Source organism: Mirounga leonina, unplaced genomic scaffold, assembly GCF_011800145.1.
Source record: "Mirounga leonina isolate KUSES-001 unplaced genomic scaffold, KU_Mleo_1.0 Mir_174, whole genome shotgun sequence".
NCBI classification, from domain to species: Eukaryota; Metazoa; Chordata; class Mammalia; order Carnivora; family Phocidae; genus Mirounga; species Mirounga leonina.
In genome coordinates this window covers 56,435,671-56,455,599 of record NW_023270451.1, presented here as the reverse complement: position 1 = coordinate 56,455,599, position 19,929 = coordinate 56,435,671, and the positions used below count along the sequence as shown (strand labels likewise).

At 38.6% G+C, this 19,929-nt stretch overlaps 1 protein-coding gene across 1 annotated transcript in view; it reads right to left on the bottom strand.

Annotated features, from left to right (window-relative positions):
- The window catches only part of MDFIC (MyoD family inhibitor domain containing), an 89,455-nt gene that overhangs the window by 35,757 nt on the left and 33,769 nt on the right, over positions 1-19,929 (bottom strand). The window lies entirely within an intron of this gene.

Sequence of the window (19,929 nt, the reverse complement as noted above, 5' to 3'; positions counted from 1 at the left end):
CAAGTCCCTCTTTTGGGTGCTAGAAACATGGTATTATCTCAACATCCCCAAATAACAGGATAAAATGTTTAATTATCTTTTGAGATAAAAGGAAAAAAAACAATGAATCCAAGTATCAAAACTGGACAATATAGAAAGAAATATAAAATATAGTTTTCAATTTCATTTTAATTTTTTATTTTTTTTATTCTTATGTTAATCCCCATACATTACATCATTAGTTTTAGACGAAGTGTTCCATGATTCATTGTTTGTGCATAACACCCAGTGCTCCATGCAGAATGTGCCCTCCTCAATACCCACCACCAGGCTAACCCATCCTCCCACCTCCCTCCCCTCTAGAACCCTGTTTGTTTTTTAGAGTCCATCGTCTCTCATGGTTCATCTACCCCTCCGATTTCCCCCACTTCATTCTTCTCCTCCCGCTACCTTCTTCTTCTTTTTTTTTTCTTAACATATATTGCATTATTTGTTTCAGAGGTACAGATCTGAATTTCATTTTAATTTTTTTAAACAGTTTTATCTATTTAAGTAATCTCTACACCTAATGTGGGGCTCCAACTCATGACCCTGAGATCAAGAGTCACATGTTCTTCCGACTGAGCCAGTCAGGCACCCCTTCAATTTCCTTTTAAGTCCTGGAGAAAACTTTTTCCATATTTATTTTTTAATTTGATATAAAAATAAGCCATTTATTGGGAATAAGTTGGTTGAGAATCGAAGAGAGCTTCCTTAATCTGATAAAACACATCTGCCAAAATTAAATGTCAGCACTTTAGAAATGCTCCCATTTAGGTCAGGACCAAGAAAAAGTGGCCCAACTTCACCCCTCTTATTTGACATGACACTGGAGGTACTGGCAAAAGGAATATAACATGAAAAACAAATAACAGGTCTGAAAAAAAAATTTTTTTGAGATGCATACCTAATTGGAATGTTCTAGGGGAAATTTATGAGACTACAAACCCTGAAACACTAAGAATTTAACAAGATATATCCAAGATCAACCACATTAAAATCAACAAACTTCGTCTATGCCAACAGTAACCAAATAGCAAATATACAAGAAAAAATAAACTCTTTACAAGATCAAAAAAATAAAGAAAAATAAAGAAAAAAAAAGCCCCCCAAAACCTCCCATAAGTATCTAAGAATTAAGATAGGAAAAAAATGGGCAGAGATTTTATGGCAAAAAAATCACAGAACAGTACTGAAGGACATAAAAGAAACCCTACTAAATGTAGAGTGAATATTAATCCTCCCCAATTTATTTACTTAGTGTAATTCCCATAAAATTTCCGACAGGCTTTTATACAGAACTTGAGAAACTGATCCAAAAATTTATAAGGAAAAGCAAACAAGAATCACTAAAGCAATTTTAAGGAAGTAAAAGAGGGTTGCAGCGCTTGACTTACTAAATATATAGTCCTATCAAGAAACTCCAGGAACTAAAGCCATGTGTTGTGGGTCCAGGCACAAATAATCAGGGGAAAGATAGAGAGCTCCAAATATGTATGTGTTTGCACATCTAAGTGCATATATACCTTATAGAGATAAATTACAGATGCATTAAATGCCTATATGTGAAAAGCAAAACATTTCAGATTGAAAACAAATATAAGAGGGGCACCTGGTGGCGCAGTCAGTTAAGCATCTGTCTCTTGGTTTCAGGTCAGGTCATGATCCCAGAGTCCTGAGATCAGTCCCCTGGGGCTCCCTGCTCACTGGGGAGTCTGCTTCTCCCTCTGTCCCTCCCCCTGCTCCTGCTCTCTTGCACGCATGCTCTCTCTCAAATAAATAAATAAAATCTTTTAAAAAAAATATGAGACTTAATACCATGATACTAAGGAGGGACAAATTAGATTCTTTGGAGAACAAATCATAAAAAAAAGCAGGATGACTACTCATCATTTGTGCTGTCTGGCATTTCTGAACACCCGCACAGAGTTTTGGTCAATTCCTCTATCCCATTCCTTGACTCCTCTGCAGCTAAGGGGCAGGTTTGTGACCTAAGTCCTACCAAGCACAAGGATGACTTACATACAGCAGTGGCCAAAGCAAGACCACAGCCACACCAGGGAGGTAACTCTCAGCACAAACAGTACAGAAGACGTTTACTGGTCTTGGCAGTGGGACGCAGTGTCTGATATCCACTCCCTAGCAGACCATGGGCTGATGGCGCAGCAGTGCGGTTTTCAACAGAGAAGCCCCACTGAATGGATGGGTATGATTCTGGCCGTGTAACACCTGGGAGGGTCCGTGTGCTAATGAGGGAGCAGAAGGCTAGCTGAGGACAAAGCACAAGCTGACACCCTGCAACATCCCTCCCCCACCCCACCCCAACTCCTGGGTGGGATATGTGTCACATTCCTCCAGGAAGCTCCCAACTGTCTTACTATTAATGCCTTACTAGAGGGGAAAAAAGCCTTGACAATGGCAAGGCCTCCAGTATCTTACGTCCTCTTCAGCATATGAAGTTCTTTTGAAAACTTCCCTTTTCCCTTACCCCCAACTCCCAAGTATGTAATCAGCCACCCCTCACAACCCTGGTGCAGCAGCTCTTTTCTGCCCATGGGTCCTGTCCCCGTGCGTTAATAAAACCACCTTTTTGCACCAAAGACGTCTCAAGAATTCTTTCTGGGCCATTGGCTCTGCACCCCACCCCACCAAACCTCACCCCTATTCCAAAACTACATCACTAATAAATTTTTTTTCCATTTAAATTAGCCAAAATGGATTCTAGTTTTTGCAGCTGAAGAGCCCTGACTCCTCTTTCCCCCAGCTGTTATTTGTTTACACTGGTTAAGTAATGAGATTATTAAAATCAATATTTCCATTGATTGAGTAGCCCCTAAGCAAAGCTATCATAGCACTTCAGCAAAAACAACAGAAAAAACAAAAACCACTCATTGCCAAAATTTTACTATTTTATAATTTCCTGGAATTTCAAAATCAAAAACTGCTGTTTTAATTAGTCTTCTTTTCCATTTATGATTATGAACAGTTACAAAATGTAAATTAAATCTGAATACTAAGAACTCAATTTAGAAAAAGTATTGCATGCAAAGCTTAACAATTATACATGGTATTGACAATGTCTAAAAAGGGCCTGATTATCTGTGATTTGGGGATTAGCCAAAACGGTATATATTTTTGACAAAGAAGACAGTTTGCATTTGAGTAGGTCTTTAGCACACATTGTTTACTTCGATTCTTGTTCACATATCCTATGTCTCTTGAAGAAAAACATCTTAACATATCAAAACATTCTACTCATGATTGTGCATATTTCAAGAAAAAAGAATTCATTTCTTAACAAAAGCATGTTTTCCTACCAAATCTGTTACCATTAATATCTGATTTATTAAACTAACCTATGAACTCCTCGTACAGTTTTTCGGTTCTTCAGTGATAAAGGAGAATGATTATCTAAAAATTAAATATTGGGGAATACGACAAAGTAATGGTGTGAAAATATATCAAAAATATTTTGGTTTTGTCCTTAACTCTTGATGGAAAAAAAAAAAAAAAGGTTACTTCTCTGTTTAGCAGCTATATATGACCTTCTTGTAACAAAAATGGACAAGACATCTGCAAGAGGAGATCTATTATGGGTGTGCAATCATTTGATCTAGAGATTAATCTGCTGCTCCCATAGCTTCTTGTATCAACTAGAATGACATCCTAATGGCTGCTATTGAACATAGATAGTTATGCATATGTATTTAAAGGGATGCCAAAGAAGACAGTTAAACCTAATTTGGTGTTCTTTTCAGAGCACTTACCAGTAATCTCGCCAAATAAATGGAATGTTTTGGGCCACTTTTTCTCTGAAAAGAATATTTCAAGCAATCTGAGAGCTTGGTTAAATTGAAACGTCCAACTGACCAATGCTAAGGAGCTTCTCGTCAATCAAAAATGTCCTGTCATAGTCCATAATCCATATTAAATTTAAAATTACCATGTCATAAACATTCTCAATAAATAAAAATAAAGGTGGTAAAAGACAACTACGTCTTGCCACCAAATTCTCACACTGACAGATCTGACCTTTTTCTACTATCAAAATTGACTATTTGCAAATTACCGGGTATGGCTGGAGTGGTAGTCAAACATATCCTTAATGATTTATCTACATTTCAATCTTCAAAATGATATCTATTTCTGTTGGCAGAAAAATGATAGTACATTCATTTTTGTTTCACTGTCACCTAATTATTTTTCCTATAGTTTGTATTATGGTCAGGTAACAACCGAGTATTATATCTTTACGCCAGATTTTTAACATTAACACAATTTCTTAGTTTTATGATTTGGTCAGATACACGCAGTATGTAAGTCAAATTAAAACTAGATAAACCCTAGATAGATTAGCTATCTTAACATTTATTTTAACGTCACTGATAATTTTTCATGGGTGTGACTTGAATCTTACGGGAAAATTATAAGTAAAACCAAGTCGGAAACATGATTTTATTCTCAAATAAAGAACAAAAACATCCGACTGATTAAACCCCAACTACTTGGCTTTAAACAGATTTCTTTTCCTTACTGCATAAAAGTTGTGTATGGCTTTAAAAAAAAAAAAAAGCACACTAATATGGGAACGACACAATGCTTCTTAAAACACAAGCGATGCCTAGGGACCTTCACTCTCCCTTTAATGATCCACTGCTCTCATTCAGCTGTCTTTCTTTTTTCAAATCTTTACATATGTGACAACTCTCAAAAGTAGACCATAGACCATCTGGCATTTTCAGAGGTGTAACTTGTGCAAATTCAGCTCTATTGGGAGCGCACCGCTATCTTCTGCTTGCGTTATAAAGGGACAATAGAATGGAGAACTTATGAGTTGTTTTGAATTATTCATTTTTTTGCCTGTATATTCAAGAAATTTTACAAACTCTGCATTTTGTACTACATAATCACATGCGTTAAAGGTACAAAGAAACTTTTTGACACCTTTTTTCTACAGAAAGCTGGCATTTTGTTTGATATGTGAACATTCAGCATCTGTTATATCATTCTAAACAGGATGGGTGCTTCTACAAAAGACCCCATTTTAAACTTACTCTCTATGAGCAAAAAAAATTTATTCTTGATATTCAGTAACGAATGCAATACACATCAAAATTTCAAATACCAGTTATATGAACATTCAGCATCTTCAAACCTGGATAGCATTGGTCACCCGCTTACCGTATGTGTAAAGAATTTTTTTTTTTTTTTTGGAAATCACTGCTCACACAATGCTGCATGATTGTAATTTTCATATCCGTGATGAATAGTTACAAATGTCTTAAGAAATACTGTGCTTTCTGGGTTCAAATGTTTTCAATCAGGAAGGAAACCAAGAGAATTAAATCTAGTGATTTTCAGTAAGAATAATAAATATGGAAGTAATGAGTCGATAGCATGAACTTCTTTTGATAATTAAAAAAAAACAAAAAACAAAAAACTGGGTGATACTGTAGCCAGTAATAACCACACTTGAAACTGCAGCTGCTGGAGTGGCAATATAAAGCGACATTTTGTTATAGCCTATAATCTGTTAGCATGTGCAAGTCATCTCCAGTCCCTGGTCTCTTTCACAAATTTAATAAAATTTAATGAATTTACAAAAGAATTCTCCTTACCATGTACCCAATCTAAATGGTGGTGGTACACATACAAAGAAAATTTAAATGCTTAGAATTTAAAATTGTAACAAAATTATCAAAATAGAATACTGCCGGGGGATGACTTGGTATGAACCGAACTTACTCTTCCCAGAGATAGTTAACGAAGCTTTTACTGGGTGCGCAGTACCATGCTACCCTGTGGTCACCCTGAGACAGAGACGAACACGCACATGAGCACACATGCACACACACACACAAATGGTAGAGATTATATATAAATAAAATAGTGTTTTATTATACTTAGAACATGCACCTATAGGTAGAGATTATATATATGAAAAGCGCAGGGTTTTATTATAAATATGTATAACATGCATCTAGATACAATAGCTTTAAAAATCACTTCAAGATGCACTAATGTGATAAAACTGTATTTATCTGTTCTAATGTAAATTTAGGCTAAAATCAAGTAAAATAAATGTGCTAATGGCCAACTCTGTTCCTCAGCTTGATGCAAGCCTTCCTGAGTGTACCCCAGAGAGACCCTGTACCCTAACACTTCCACAGTCTGGGAGCCCCTGGCATTTTCTACCTGTTTCCTCAGTTCCCTTCCAAGGGCATATCCGAAAATTTTTATTTCTCTCTTGAGCCTCTGAACTCTTTCATCACCTATTACATCTTCATTTTATTTAATGTATATATTAACATGGTGAAATCTATTTTGAAACTGTGACCTTTTGGTAACATTGATCACTTTAAGAATCCCAATCAAATTCTGTCTACCTACATGACTTGGAATGCACAGGATGGAGGAGACTGTCTTATGATGAAAGCATTTTTAACAGTAATTCATCCATAATCAGTGGCAGGGGTTACAAATACTTCTTCCTAAACAAAAGGATAAAACTTGAGAAGTTGTTTGGAGAATCAATCATTTTCTTCATCTGGTAAAGAACATTAAGAAAGTATTTAGACATATTTCAGCAGAGCCTGAAAGAGGGAGGACTGCTAGCTTCTCCCCCAAATCCATGCTCCCCATTGTCCTGGCTCTTGGCTAACCGTTTCCCCAGTGTTCCTGGTGGTTCAAGTTCAGCCATGTACCCATGTTCACTCTGAAAGAATGAGAGCAGAAATTATTTCTGCCACTTCCAGGCCTAGGCCTCAGCCTGGGGTGTGTCCTCTATACTTTCCTTCTCGCACTTGCCAGCAACCCAGCTTTGACCACAGCAGAGGGAAGTATCTTAGGCATGCTGCAGAAACCAAATAGAAGGAATCTGCAGGGGCAGCAGGGAGGAGGAGAGCCTCTCACTGACCTGGAATTCTCATCCTATACTCTTCCATAAGAAATAAACTTTTATTTAGCCCACAGAGTAACGCTGGGACTCACTGTTATAAAACACTAATAGCTTCTATCAAGTCCTATGAACAATGATGCACATTATAGATACTTATACGTGAACTGCCCCTAGCACTCATGACCCAAAAGATAGCACATTTCACTAGAAAGAAAGCAACAATACATTGGTAGCAGTAGAAAGGCCACTGCCAAATCCACAGCCTGTGGTTAATCTTAGAAGACAGCAGATAAGCTTTACAATGCAGAAGCTGATTATTACTGAGGGATAATCGTGCATCATGCAGCTCTGTAGGAAAAGGACCCCAGTATTACTCTGCTGTTCGAAGACAATTTGTATTGTCACCACAGCTGGTGGGAAATCTAGTAGAGTGACCAACCATCTCGTCTGATCAGGACTAAGGGAGGTGCTGGGATGCAGAACTTTTAGTTTTAAAACGAGGACAGTCCCAGGTGAATCAGGACAAGTTGGTCACCTTTATATCGGGAGCAATTTGTGCACAATTGCTAACGTTTTCCTCTAAAAGACACCAGTATCAACAGATGGAGGGAAGGGCATCAGCTTTGAGCGAGACCCACTAGGGTTTGAATTCTAGAGTAAGTATTTCCCGGTTCTGTGAGCTTTAGAAAGTTACATCATCCCCCTGGGCATTAGGACCTTCACTGGTAAAATGAGAAACAGTGACAGATCCTCATGGGTATGGACAGGTTTAACACTTCCCAGTTTCATACCACTGTTTTTCTCTTTCCTTTCTCTTCCCTGCAAAATTTTCCTGTCATTTCTTTCTGATTACTATTTGGCTTTTATTTTTTATTCTGTTACTAGGGGTTTCTGTTCCTCCGTATAAATCAACGCAAAACCTTTTTAGAAATAAACAGTTTGCAAAAAAAAAAGATCACAAACGTCATCTTTCATTTTTCAGAAAAATAACTTGATTGAAAAATATAGTAAATATACTAAAATACAAGGATTATGAAGGAAAATAAGATTTGCACATTTTTCTAAAAGGCCCCAAGCAGTAAACCAATGAACAACAAAAAATTTGTATTATATTCCCTCCAAGTGTAGCTTTTCTTGAATGCTTGTTTCTATTCCCAAATGAATGACGAATTCAGCCTGACTTTATGCCCGCTCATGCACATCACAGTTTCTAGTTAACTTATATGGATAATAGAAGCCCACCACTCCTACATTTGAGAACAGAATATTTTTCAGTTTAAGTTAGCATGCTTCCTTATGGATTATTATCTACAAGCTTTATTTATATATTAAAAGATCATATTGTCTTCTGATATAATCCCATCATGAAGATAGGATCTCCGTTTGCTATGGTATCCCCTTGTTCTCGGACTCAATAGGTATTTCCATCACTTGATTCAACTGATAAAGTGACCTCTGCTTATGATTATTTATAACTGTATAATACATATCTAAATAAATGCATATGCACTTATATTTTATAGAAAATAAATAAGCTAAGCAGTATTTTCGGATGACAGAAAACATATGAATAAAACATAGCACAAAGTCACAATCTTCCAAAAATCTATTTTACATACTGAAATTTTACCTGTTTTCTTTTTTTTTTTTAAGTTATAAAAGGCATCTTTTTGGTTTTTAAAAAACCAATTAGTGGGCGGGCAAGCAGAAGCCTGAAAAATCCTTCTATTACTCTGTTAAATTTTAACAAATAGGTTTCCTCAGGATTCTCAGAACAATAGCAAGTATCAGATAGCAACAACTAAAAGCACGCAGCACCCTTAGGTTTCAACTAAGATACACACCGACACACTTGGATAGATGCAGAACTGATTTCTGACATAGGCCCTAAATCCATCCCTGCCTTGGGGTGCCTTTAGCTCTCCCCCCATGGGATAAGGGCCCTCCAGTCAAGCAAGGATACAAGTTAAAAAAAAAAAAAAAAATCTTGAAACCAAGAACTCTGATCAAATATAAAAACTGCATCGAGAGTAGGCTGTTACCATGTCCACAATAGACAAACTGTGGAAGGAGCCGAGACGCCCTTCAACAGATGAATGGATAAAGAAGATGCAGTTCATATATACAATGGAATATTACTCAGCCATCAGAAAGGATGAATACCCACCATCTGCATCGACATGGATGGAAGTGGAAGGGATTATGCTAAGTGAAGTAAGTCAAGCAGAGAAAGACAAATATCATATGGTTTCACTCATATGTGGAACATAAGCAATAGCATGGGGGACCATAGGGGAAGGGAGGGAAAATGGAAGGGGGGGAAATCAGAGAGAGAGATGAACCATGAGAGACTATGGACCCCGGGAACCAAACTGAGGGTTTCAGAGGGGATGGGGGTGGGGGATGGTGTAACAGGGTGATGGATGTTAAGGAGGGTACGTGTTGTGATGAATACTGGGTGTTATTGGCAACTAATGAATCATTGAACACTATATCAGAAACTAATGATGTACTACACAGTGGCTAACTGAACATAAAAAATAAAAAAAGAGTAGGTTGTTAAAACGTGCAATCACCTAAGTAAAGCCGAGAACGGGGAGGATGAGGATCAATACATTCTACCGTACAAAATCAGTAGTCACTATGAACTGGTGGCAAAGGGGTTAAAATAAGGTGCCATCAGTTCTTGGAACATGGAGTACGTGCGTACTGAGGCTGGAGCTTTGGGGTACGCTGCAGAAAACTACTCATATATTGGTATATTGGACTTCTTATGGCTTTCCGTAGCTGCTATAAGAAAACAACAAACCCATTCTAACTGGCCATGGTAAAAGCCAACTGGGGGGGGAAAAGAGAGAGAGAGAGAGCTGTTCTTCTCTGCAAGCAACAGAGACAAAGCTAGCAACACACACATAAACTTGCTAGTGTGTAAATCCAAAAAGGTGTTCCCCTCTGCATAGACCAGTTTCACAAGCCTTCCTTGCCTGAGACATGCCTCGGTGATTAGAGCAAGGGCAGGGTTTCGGCCTCCACTTGCCTTTGTGCAATTCACAGGCATACAGCCCTAAGCAGCGGCCCCAGCAGCCAGAGAGCTGAGACCACTGAAGTTCAGACTGTCAGATATGGCAACTGAATTGCAGCAGCCAGATTACGTGTTCAGTCAAAATTCAGTGTGCTGATTAGGTAAACACGAAGTGCTGAACGATGGAAGAGGGAGGAGAGCGAGAACTGGGAAGCCTGAAACTGCAGACTGTCAGGTGCCTCCCACACTCACTGCCCATCAGTAAGTAGTTCCCAGAACTCGTTCACAAGGGATACAGTCTGGGGAAGGAGCAGCCGCTGGGGCCAAGCCTCACCACCCACAGAAGCAATGCTAGGGACAGCAAGCTACTACGTGGAGACAGAGGGAGTCCAGAGCTCGAAAACAGAAGTGGCAAGTCAAGGGCCCAGAGTCAAAGATCATTATGCAACACAACTTTTGATGCCAGTTACCCGAACATGAAGTCTTCCCCCACTACCTCCCAAGAAAGGGTACTGATAAGCAACGAACAAAGATGTTAAAGAAATTAAATTGCTAGTAAAATCTCTAGCCTAGCAAATAAAGGCTTATGACAGTTCCACCCTAAGGCAATCCCTGAATCTGAGTCCTTGTTAACAACAAGAAGAGAACTGCTAAGGCCCCTATGAGGGAATCCTCCCTGAAGCCCTTCTCAGTTACGGCCATGAAGGACACCCAACAAGAGAAATCTTAGCAGAGAATTCTGGCGTGAGCACGTCCACTGCCCAGGCCAAGGTCAAGGGAGAAACTCAACAGATGCTTCCGTACTACGCCTCACCAGGGTTATATGGATATTCCCCAGACCAGTACCATACTTGAGAGTTGACACTGCAGCTATCCTATGCTCCCTTCACCATCATACAGCCAGAGATGTTTTAAAACATAAGTTGCAAGATCAGGAGGAGCTAACTCCAAATTTGACTGAGGTCACATTTCTGAACCATCTCAAAGGAGGAATGAACATCACCCAGAGGTCTGTAGAACAATGACATGACACCAGCTCTAGATGCATCATCTAAATGTGACTTTGATTTGTCTCTCATTAGGGAGAGGCGGGGTGCACATGTTTGTTCAAAGGATAATTGGATCTCATTAAGAATATTGTGAAATCATATGCACGGAAACAAAAAGTATCTGTGTGTACACACAAGTAAATGTGTGGGGGTCAAGCAAGAACTGGACCATAGCAGACACCTAACCTTGATCCATCCAATGTCACCCACTTTCTTCTGGTGTCACTATGGCTATTCATGAGAGCCGGACCTCAATTTACTAACAAGAACCCTTCAAAAAATAAAATACTTCTAGTTGCATGTGTTTTGTACACAGAGCTTAACACCGGGCATTTACTGACTTGCCTTTGATTGTATAGCGAGTACCTTAAAGACAAAATTCCGTCTTCTTAGAGTTCCATCAACCTTATCAGGCACATACCTGCTGACAAAGAACCTTGTACAATGTTCAGCACCCAGTGGACACCCAGTGAAAATTAACTGATGATGATGAATTATACCAGCTTTTAAGCTGTCACTTGATCCCAGTATATAACAACCTTCCTGAATAAATCAAGCAACAGTTTGGTATTCAATACCATTATAAACTTCATCCTTCACCTTCATGAGTCTAGGGAATTGCTGTAAAAGCATAATATGAGGATGGTGGAGCTACAGCAAGGATTCAAGAAATTCTCTCGGCTATAACAAGGGAATTAAAGATTCAGTTACAGATATCATACAATGTGTAGGGAAATGTATCAAAAATACTAGTTAAGTGACCTTCTTGAAAACAGCATTAAAAAGTCAGTACCAAATTATAAATCTAAAAGTTCCCCCCACCCTTTAATAAAAGTAAATCCAACCTAATGTAGTATCTCTTTGAGGTTAGAGCAGTGGAAATGCAAATGAAGTTCCAATTTGAAGAGAGGGAATCAGGTAGAGGAAATGATGTGCTGCTAACTGAACGTTTAAAAAGAAATTTATTTCTGGTAGCTTATACAAGGTAAATCAGAAAAAAAGTAAATTCCACTGTTATTCCCCTGAGCTTTAATATAGGTCATAACCCTCAAAGTTCACTGGTGAGTATTTGTTATTGGGATAGCTTTTCACTCTTCAATAAATTCCTCTAAGATATGGTCCGAGACGAGGAAACCTTTGTGTTTTAGTTCTAAGAACAGTTATCATTATAGATGATGCTCTCTCCGACATAATTTAAAGATTTAGGACTCCAAGCAAAGTTCTCAGAAGTGACTCTAAGGCTGGGATGGTCCCAATGATCATATCCAACCCCTGCAGGAGATTCTGGAGACCTTCCTCCCTCAGGAAGTAGTGGGAAGTATATATGAATTTTAAATTCTTTCTTACATGTGAACAACAGATCACAGCTTAAACATGATGGAAAGGTTTAATATGTAAACAAATAGGGAAAAATAACATGATTTTCTCCTTCTCATCTTGTCTTCTCTGAAGATGAAATCTCACCCCCGCTTCCCACCCCCTTACAGGGCTACTTTAAATTTTTGGAGACTGATTTGGAGAATGTGAATTTTAGATTCTTGTCTTCATCAGTGTATCAAGATGATTTTAACATTTATGTGAATAAAATGTTACCCCAAACATAAGCCCCAAGAAATGGCTTCCATACAGAGGAACAAATTCATTAACCACATTTAAAGATTAACACAATTGAGTCCATTTATAAAAACATTTCTTCCTCTGATTTTGCCATTAAACCCCACTAAATACATCAAGGTACCTTTGGTGACAAACTAACTTAAATATATTATAAAATATTTGTTATGTATATAGTATAGTGCCAGGGTCTGTTCCAGGCATAAGAGAGATTACAAAATGTACAAACACTTGCCCTCACAAAGCTTACAGATATTTATTATCTTGCATAACAAGAAATCCAAAGATAGGGTAGCTCTACTATTATTAATTTCCTAGGTTCTATATTTTCACTGCCATCCTTGGCATGTCAACTTTCCCACCTGACTATTCTCCTCATAGTTACAAGACTCTGTGAAACACCTCCAGACGTCACATTCAGAGATGATGACAGCCCTTGAAAAAAAGACGTGCTCTTTCTTACGGTCTCTTTAAGAATATATTTAAAAAAAAAAAAAATCCTTTCCTGCAGGAGATGTCCCTCAGGTTTCGTTGGTGGACACTGGGTCACCTGCTAAAACTAAAGCTCCCTTCTTCTCTCCCCACAAAACAACACTTGTTGAAAGGTCTGCCCTCTCTACCAAACTGTTTGTATGCTTCTCTGTAGAAAGAAACCTGCCATTCATTCATTTGTTCATATAGTCACTTAATGAGCATTTACTAAGTACTACATTCAAGGGCCAAGCACTTCTGACAACCTGCTGCAGCAGTGCTCACTTAGCAAAACGAATGAAGGAATGACAGAAACAGTAATGTTCATTCTACAGTTCCTAATTTCAATTATTTAAGTAAAACCTTAATAAGTACGTATTTCTTACCTAGAAAAGTAAATAAGGAAAATGTAAGCACAATAATTGCCTTTTCCCATACCTCCCTGATGTAATTTGATTTCTACTTAACCCTATAGCCCTGTAACAACTAGCCCACACACACTGTGTTATTTATAATGCCAGATATTAGTTGTATTTCAGATGAAATGGGAAAAATGAGAATGTCTAATTCACTTGTCACCATAGACCTCATGTTAATTTCATTAACACTCAGAAGAACGTTGCTCTGCCTTCCAACAGTAGATTAAAACCCATAAATAATAACTGGAGCTGGTAAAAACCACCAGCAACAGATCCTAACACTTGAAGACCAAGTGTGGGTGGAAGTGCCCACTATATATAAAATTATGTTTTCTTTATGTGTTATGCTTTCTTTTACCAAATACTTAAATGGCATTTCAACAAAGACCTGAAGGGGAAGACGCCTTGCCAAGAGGAGTAATGGGGTTCCAGGCCAGCCTAACAACATGTGCGAAGTTCTGAAGCAGAACAGGGCCCGGAGCATTTGCTGACCCAATGTTAAGCCAGTGTGGCTAGATAATACTCCCACAGTCCTTTGGACCATATACTTATTGCCTAATTCAAATGATAAACATTAACAAATACATTAGAAAAATCAAAGAATGTGCTTCCATCAACAATTCCTGGCAATATTCTTGGAGAAATTGTGCTTCTTTACCTCATAAGCCATTACTATAATAAATTATTCACTTATAAGACCACTCTCAGTAAAACTGACCAGAAGCTGACTTACATACTTTACTGTGAATCAAAATACTCCCAATAAAAGACTTCTTAGGAAGTTACAAAAAGGGGCCATCAACTGTATATAAATGTAAAATACAACCACAATTTGGAATATTAGGAAATATTTATAAAAATCTTATCCTTTAATTACTTTCCAAGAAAGAAACACATACATCCATTTCTCTGAAATGTACAAATCTATTTATATTGAAATTGTTCTGGGGCTAGAGAGACTAGCAGGAATTATTTGATGTTCTTTAATAGTAAAATGAATGGTTGTGAGAGACTCTTGCTACTATTCTTAGGAATCTGCTCAGATTTTAGATAAGAGACTATCACTGTGATTTATACTTATTTTCCTATTTTATTCCAATTTCCCAAATCCGATTCCTTTACTTAAAATACAATTCTCTAGCAGTAGCTCTCAACCTTTTTCCAACTCCATTGGGCTTATTTGAGTAACACACATTCTTTAGTAATATCTTGTGTGAGTTCAAAAAACAAACTCCTCCAGTGATTCTCCTATCTCCTGGCTTGCATGCAGCACTGGAGAATCCGAATTCTAATACAGGAGCCAGAGATAGGTAGAATGCTGACCAAGAGCAAATTTTTATCATGAAGGCAAACTCTTAGGAGAGAACAAAATGGGCAACTGGACAGTCAGTGGAATAAGTTTATCTACCTGGGGTCTTAAAAATCCCTATGAATTTCTAACAATTATTTTCTATTAATAATGCCTTTCAAAGACAAATACCATATAATTTCACTCATATGTGGAGTTTAAGAAACAAATGAGCAAAGAGGAAAAAAAAAGAGAGAGGAAGGCAAACCAAGAAATAGACACTTAAGTACAGAGAACAAACTGATGGTTATCAGAAGGGGAGGGGGGTTGGGGGAGATGGGGGAAATAGGTGATGGGGATGAAGAAGGGCCCTTGTGATGAGCACCAAGTGATGTATGGAAGCGCTCAATCACTATATTGCACAACTGAAACCATTACTACCATGTACGTAAATGAACTGGAATTTAAATACAATTTTTTTTAAAAAGAAAAAATATATAGCCTTTCAAATCCCACATTATAGTTTACAGATTACAAGTGGTAACTATATATTCTCACTGATAATCAAAGCCCATTTTCAACAATTTTAGCCCTGCTTCTGCCACTAACTACTTGGGTCACTTTGGATGAATTGTTTACCCCTTTTCATGCTTCAATTTGCCAGCTGAAACAAAACAAAACAAAAAACACACAGAGATTGAACACACTGATCTCTAAGGGACGTTCCCTAACTTTAATATTATAAGAATATATAGGCCCATGATTCATTTTCAACATGTAGAAAAACAATGTAAACATGGCATATGATATATAGAAAACAAACCGGGAAATATGAATGCAAGCACCCACACTGTTAAGGACTTAACATTCAAAATCTAAGTCATCTAGAGAATATCTATTCATATAATTATTCAGGGCGCCTGGGTGGCTCAGTTGGTTGAGCGACTGCCTTCGGCTCAGGTCATGATCCTGGAGTCCCAGGATCGAGTCCCGCATCGGGCTCCCTGCTCAGCGGGGAGTCTGCTTCTCCCTCTGACCCTCCTCCCTCTCATGCTCTCTGTCTCTCATTGTCTCTCTTGCAAATAAATAAAATCTTAAAATATATATATATATATATAATTATTCAAATGTCATCTTTTTTTAGAGAAAGAAGTATGAGAGAGTAGAAGGTATGACACCATTCAATGGGAACAGAACCATTCAGTGGGAGCAAGGTTAACCAGAGGGAGTGACAGTTGGGATTGAGTGTTCTGCTGTCCACCTTCAGCCAACAATTACTAACTTAACAAGGTTCGCTTAGCCGGGCGTCAGGAGCTCGGGGCTGCTACTAGTGACAACGTAACCAGCAGGGGGTAAAATTAAATCTCTTCCATTTTTTTGGTCCAACTTCGAAAACTAGTGACCAAAAGAGAGTATGAACATCAGTATTTTCTCTATATGGTGATAACTGGTTTATGACCATCAATCTGAAGGGGAAAGGAGGCTGAGATTGTATCTGCGACTCATCATTCGAGCAGCTGATGGTCAGTCTGTCCCTCACTCCTGTGCTCTGTTGTGCCAGGCACTCAGGGTCTGGAGTCTCCCTGGTTTAAATTCTCCAGAGCATCCCTCTCTTGAGTCTTGTGAAGGTCAGAGTGGGAATAATATGGTTACTTCGACTCAAGGGGTGGAAAAGACCGAATGGTCTTAGTCATCTGTAAGCAGACTTCTAACCGGCACGCTTCTGCGCTCCCAACTTCATCCCCGATTCCAAGAGCCTTCGTGCCTCCGATCATGAACCTTTTGAGGGGTAGTGCTGTATCCGGTCATGCTAACACTCAGGTTTTGGCTAGTCTGTGCTACGAAGCCAATTCTTACTTCTCCATCGACTTTCTGTCTTTCAGAAAATGTTTAACATCTCTGATCTGCCATTTCCTTGTCTGTTCTTGCTTTCCTTAAATTTATGTCTTTGTAAAATTATCATTAATTTACTATTAATTTCAGTGGGATTTCCAAAGAGAATGGAATATATATGTTCAATCTGTCATGTTGAACCAAACATGATTTTTATTTTTTTTATTTTATTTTTTTTAAAGATTTTATTTATTTGAGAGAGACAATGAGATAGAGAGAGCACGAGAGGGGGGAGGGTCAGAGGGAGAAGCAGACTCCCTGCCAAGCAGGGAGCCCGATGCGGGACTCGATCCAGGGACTCCAGGATCATGACCTGAGCCGAAGGCAGTCGCCTGACCAACTGAGCCACCCAGGCGCCCCGAACCAAACATGATTTTTAAAAACCATCACAAAAAAAATATCTCAAGAAAATGTGGCAAAATGTTAACACTTGTTAAGTCTGAGCTTGGCTGGGGTGTTTTCAAGATTCTTTTTTAACTCTCATTTTTAAAGCAGCTAATTTAATGCTAAGAAAAATCAGAATCCTATTGATTAAGCACCTAAGCCCACAAACCAGTGAATTGCTACTGATTGGTACTTAGGTAGAAGCATTGTTTTATCCTGAAAACACTAACACAGTGGGATATTACCAGGTATCGAGGGCAAAACAGTATCTCCTTTTTCTAAAAAAAATAATCTTTTGTTTTGACTGAGATATTTCACTACATTTAAAACTGAAAATGCATTTTAAAATAAAGAGAGGCGCCTTCAGTGCAGTGGCTCATGTCCTTACATTTTTGCAGGCAACTCTGACGATGTGTTTTAGGTTGTATTTTTTTTAGAATCATAAAAAGAGGCCATGCTGTGTGTACGTGACTCTCCCCTGCTAATTCCTGGATAACCAAGGATAGAATCCAGAGACTCACACTCTACTTCCTTTCCTGGCTCTTTGCTTAGTATCTCTGGATCCGCCCGAAAATGGGATTAAGGAAGAGGCTCCATTCTTTACAAAGCGGAACTCAAAATGGTCCAGCACTTCTTCCTCTAACCCAGGTACTAGTGATTCTTATCATAATGTAGAACAAATTCCACGTAGAAACTTAAGGGTTAACAAAGTATTTCCACTTAGGTTTTCACGGTTGCCTCCTCACTGACCTCATGAGGTACTGAGTGAAGACAGTACCTCCCCTCCATCTATATTCTGAAGATGCAAGACATGAAGTGACCTGGCCCAACACCGCAGAGCTAATGAGTTTTAGGCAGAATCAGAATCTGAATCCTAGGACTCCACATCCTACCTTCTCCACCTACACACAGCCTCTCTCTAAGCACCAGTGTTACACATTGGCCCCTTTACAACGTCTGACCAGGAGCCTCCCTCCTGTCAAACACAGAGCTAGCTGACAAGTCAAGCTTTGGGCCATTATTTCATTTTCACTTCTGCTTCAAATGCGTTGTCTATTTGGAATATGGAAGTCAATCTAATTGGCTTGCCACATGTGTACCTTCCCCTACTTGAAAAAAGCACCATGTTATGTTTTTATCTGTCGTCGATGACACCTCCAGTTCTTCCCAAGTCTTCATACATAATCATTAACAGCATGAGAGATTCTAGCACTGAGTTTGCAAGGCGGGCTAGAGTGGATTGCATCAGGCCTGACTGACTGGCAACTCTCTAGCTGAAGCAGCCTGCATGCAGACTTTTAGAAAAAAAATTATCTGAATCATGAAACTTCTTTATGACATTTTCCAAGGGGCTGAGTTCTAATATTGGGTGCCAAAAACAAACAACAGAACAAAAAAAATAGGGATCGGTTAAAGGTGGAGATAGACATCATAATGAGTGTCTCTCCCAAATAGACCATCCACAAATATTTTCCCATTTGTATTAACATGCAAAGAAGTGAAAACAACACTGTACCTGCAATTAAAAGAGAAACAACTGAAACCATCCCAAAATGATTTAACGTCATCCTTACCTCCCAGAAATGCTATTCTAGGACTATAAACCAGCCATCTTTTCAATTTATTGTAATTTAGTGTTTCATACACTAAAATGGACACTAAAATCTGTCATTATTACTGACCAAGCTATAATCGCACCTACTCGGCCTGCCAGAGCTGTAGATTCTGACTCTGTGAGCTTAGTTATCCCATTTTGGTTTTTTTCGGTCGAAGAAGTAGTGGTTGGGCTTTTGTTTGTTTGTTGTTAGTAAGGAAAAAAAAAAAAAAGAAAAGAAAAAATTAAATGCAGAAAATGAACCCCCCCACACATTTGTGCTTTTTGCACATTAAGTATGCACTTGGTGAACTGTTATATTTAAATATTTTTACTTTAACACCGTAGATGTCATCAGAAAAACAAACCAAATTAAAGACTTCTCCCTAGTGAGTGTTCTAACAAACCCCTCATTTTCTTCAGGCTTAATGGAGACAAGGAATTGCTCATGAATGTGATGTTTATCAAAAGAAGCAAACCTGAGAAAGGTGATGAGCAAGGGGATGAATCCTTGGCTAGGTAATGGGCCCCATTTCTCAGGAAGAATACTTCTGAACATATTTAAGACAATGACAATAACTGTACCGAAATCAGAGTACAAACTTCAAAGAGTTGTGCAAAAGGTATAGTATTTTGTTTGTGTGTCTCCAACCCTCAGGAGCAGAGGGTAAACCGTGCTTGCAGAGGGCCTTATACTACGTATGCCATATCCCGTATATACGGTGTATGTTGACGCCTCATTAATTAGTTTCCATGGTAAAACTGAAACCTTTGAAGGAACTCCCTCAAGGTGAGAATGAGGAGACACGACTGCCCAGGAACAGTTTTGTTTGGAGTATTTTTCCTTGTAGCAAAACAGCTCCTTCCATGGAGTCCATTTCTTCACTTTTACTTAATAAAAAACAATTTTTTCCAAACTCCCTCCCTCCCTTCTTGCCTCAGAATGTATTTATCCCACAATTCCAAGTCTTCTCACTCTGTGAGAGCTGAATTTTCTGGGGTAGGCCCATTACTCAGAGTTTTGTAAAAGGGTAACTCTTAATAATGAAATGACCAAGCTCTTTTAAATGCTAAACTATTGTGATACTGATTATTCTTTTTTTTTTTTTTAAAGATTTTATTTATTTATTTGAGACAGAGAGAATGAGAGAGAGAGAGCATGAGAGGGAGGAGGGTCAGAGGGAGAAGCAGACTCCCTGCCGGCAGGGAGCCCGATGCGGGACTCGATCCAGGGACTCCAGGATCATGACCTGAGCCGAAGGCAGTCGCCCAACCGACT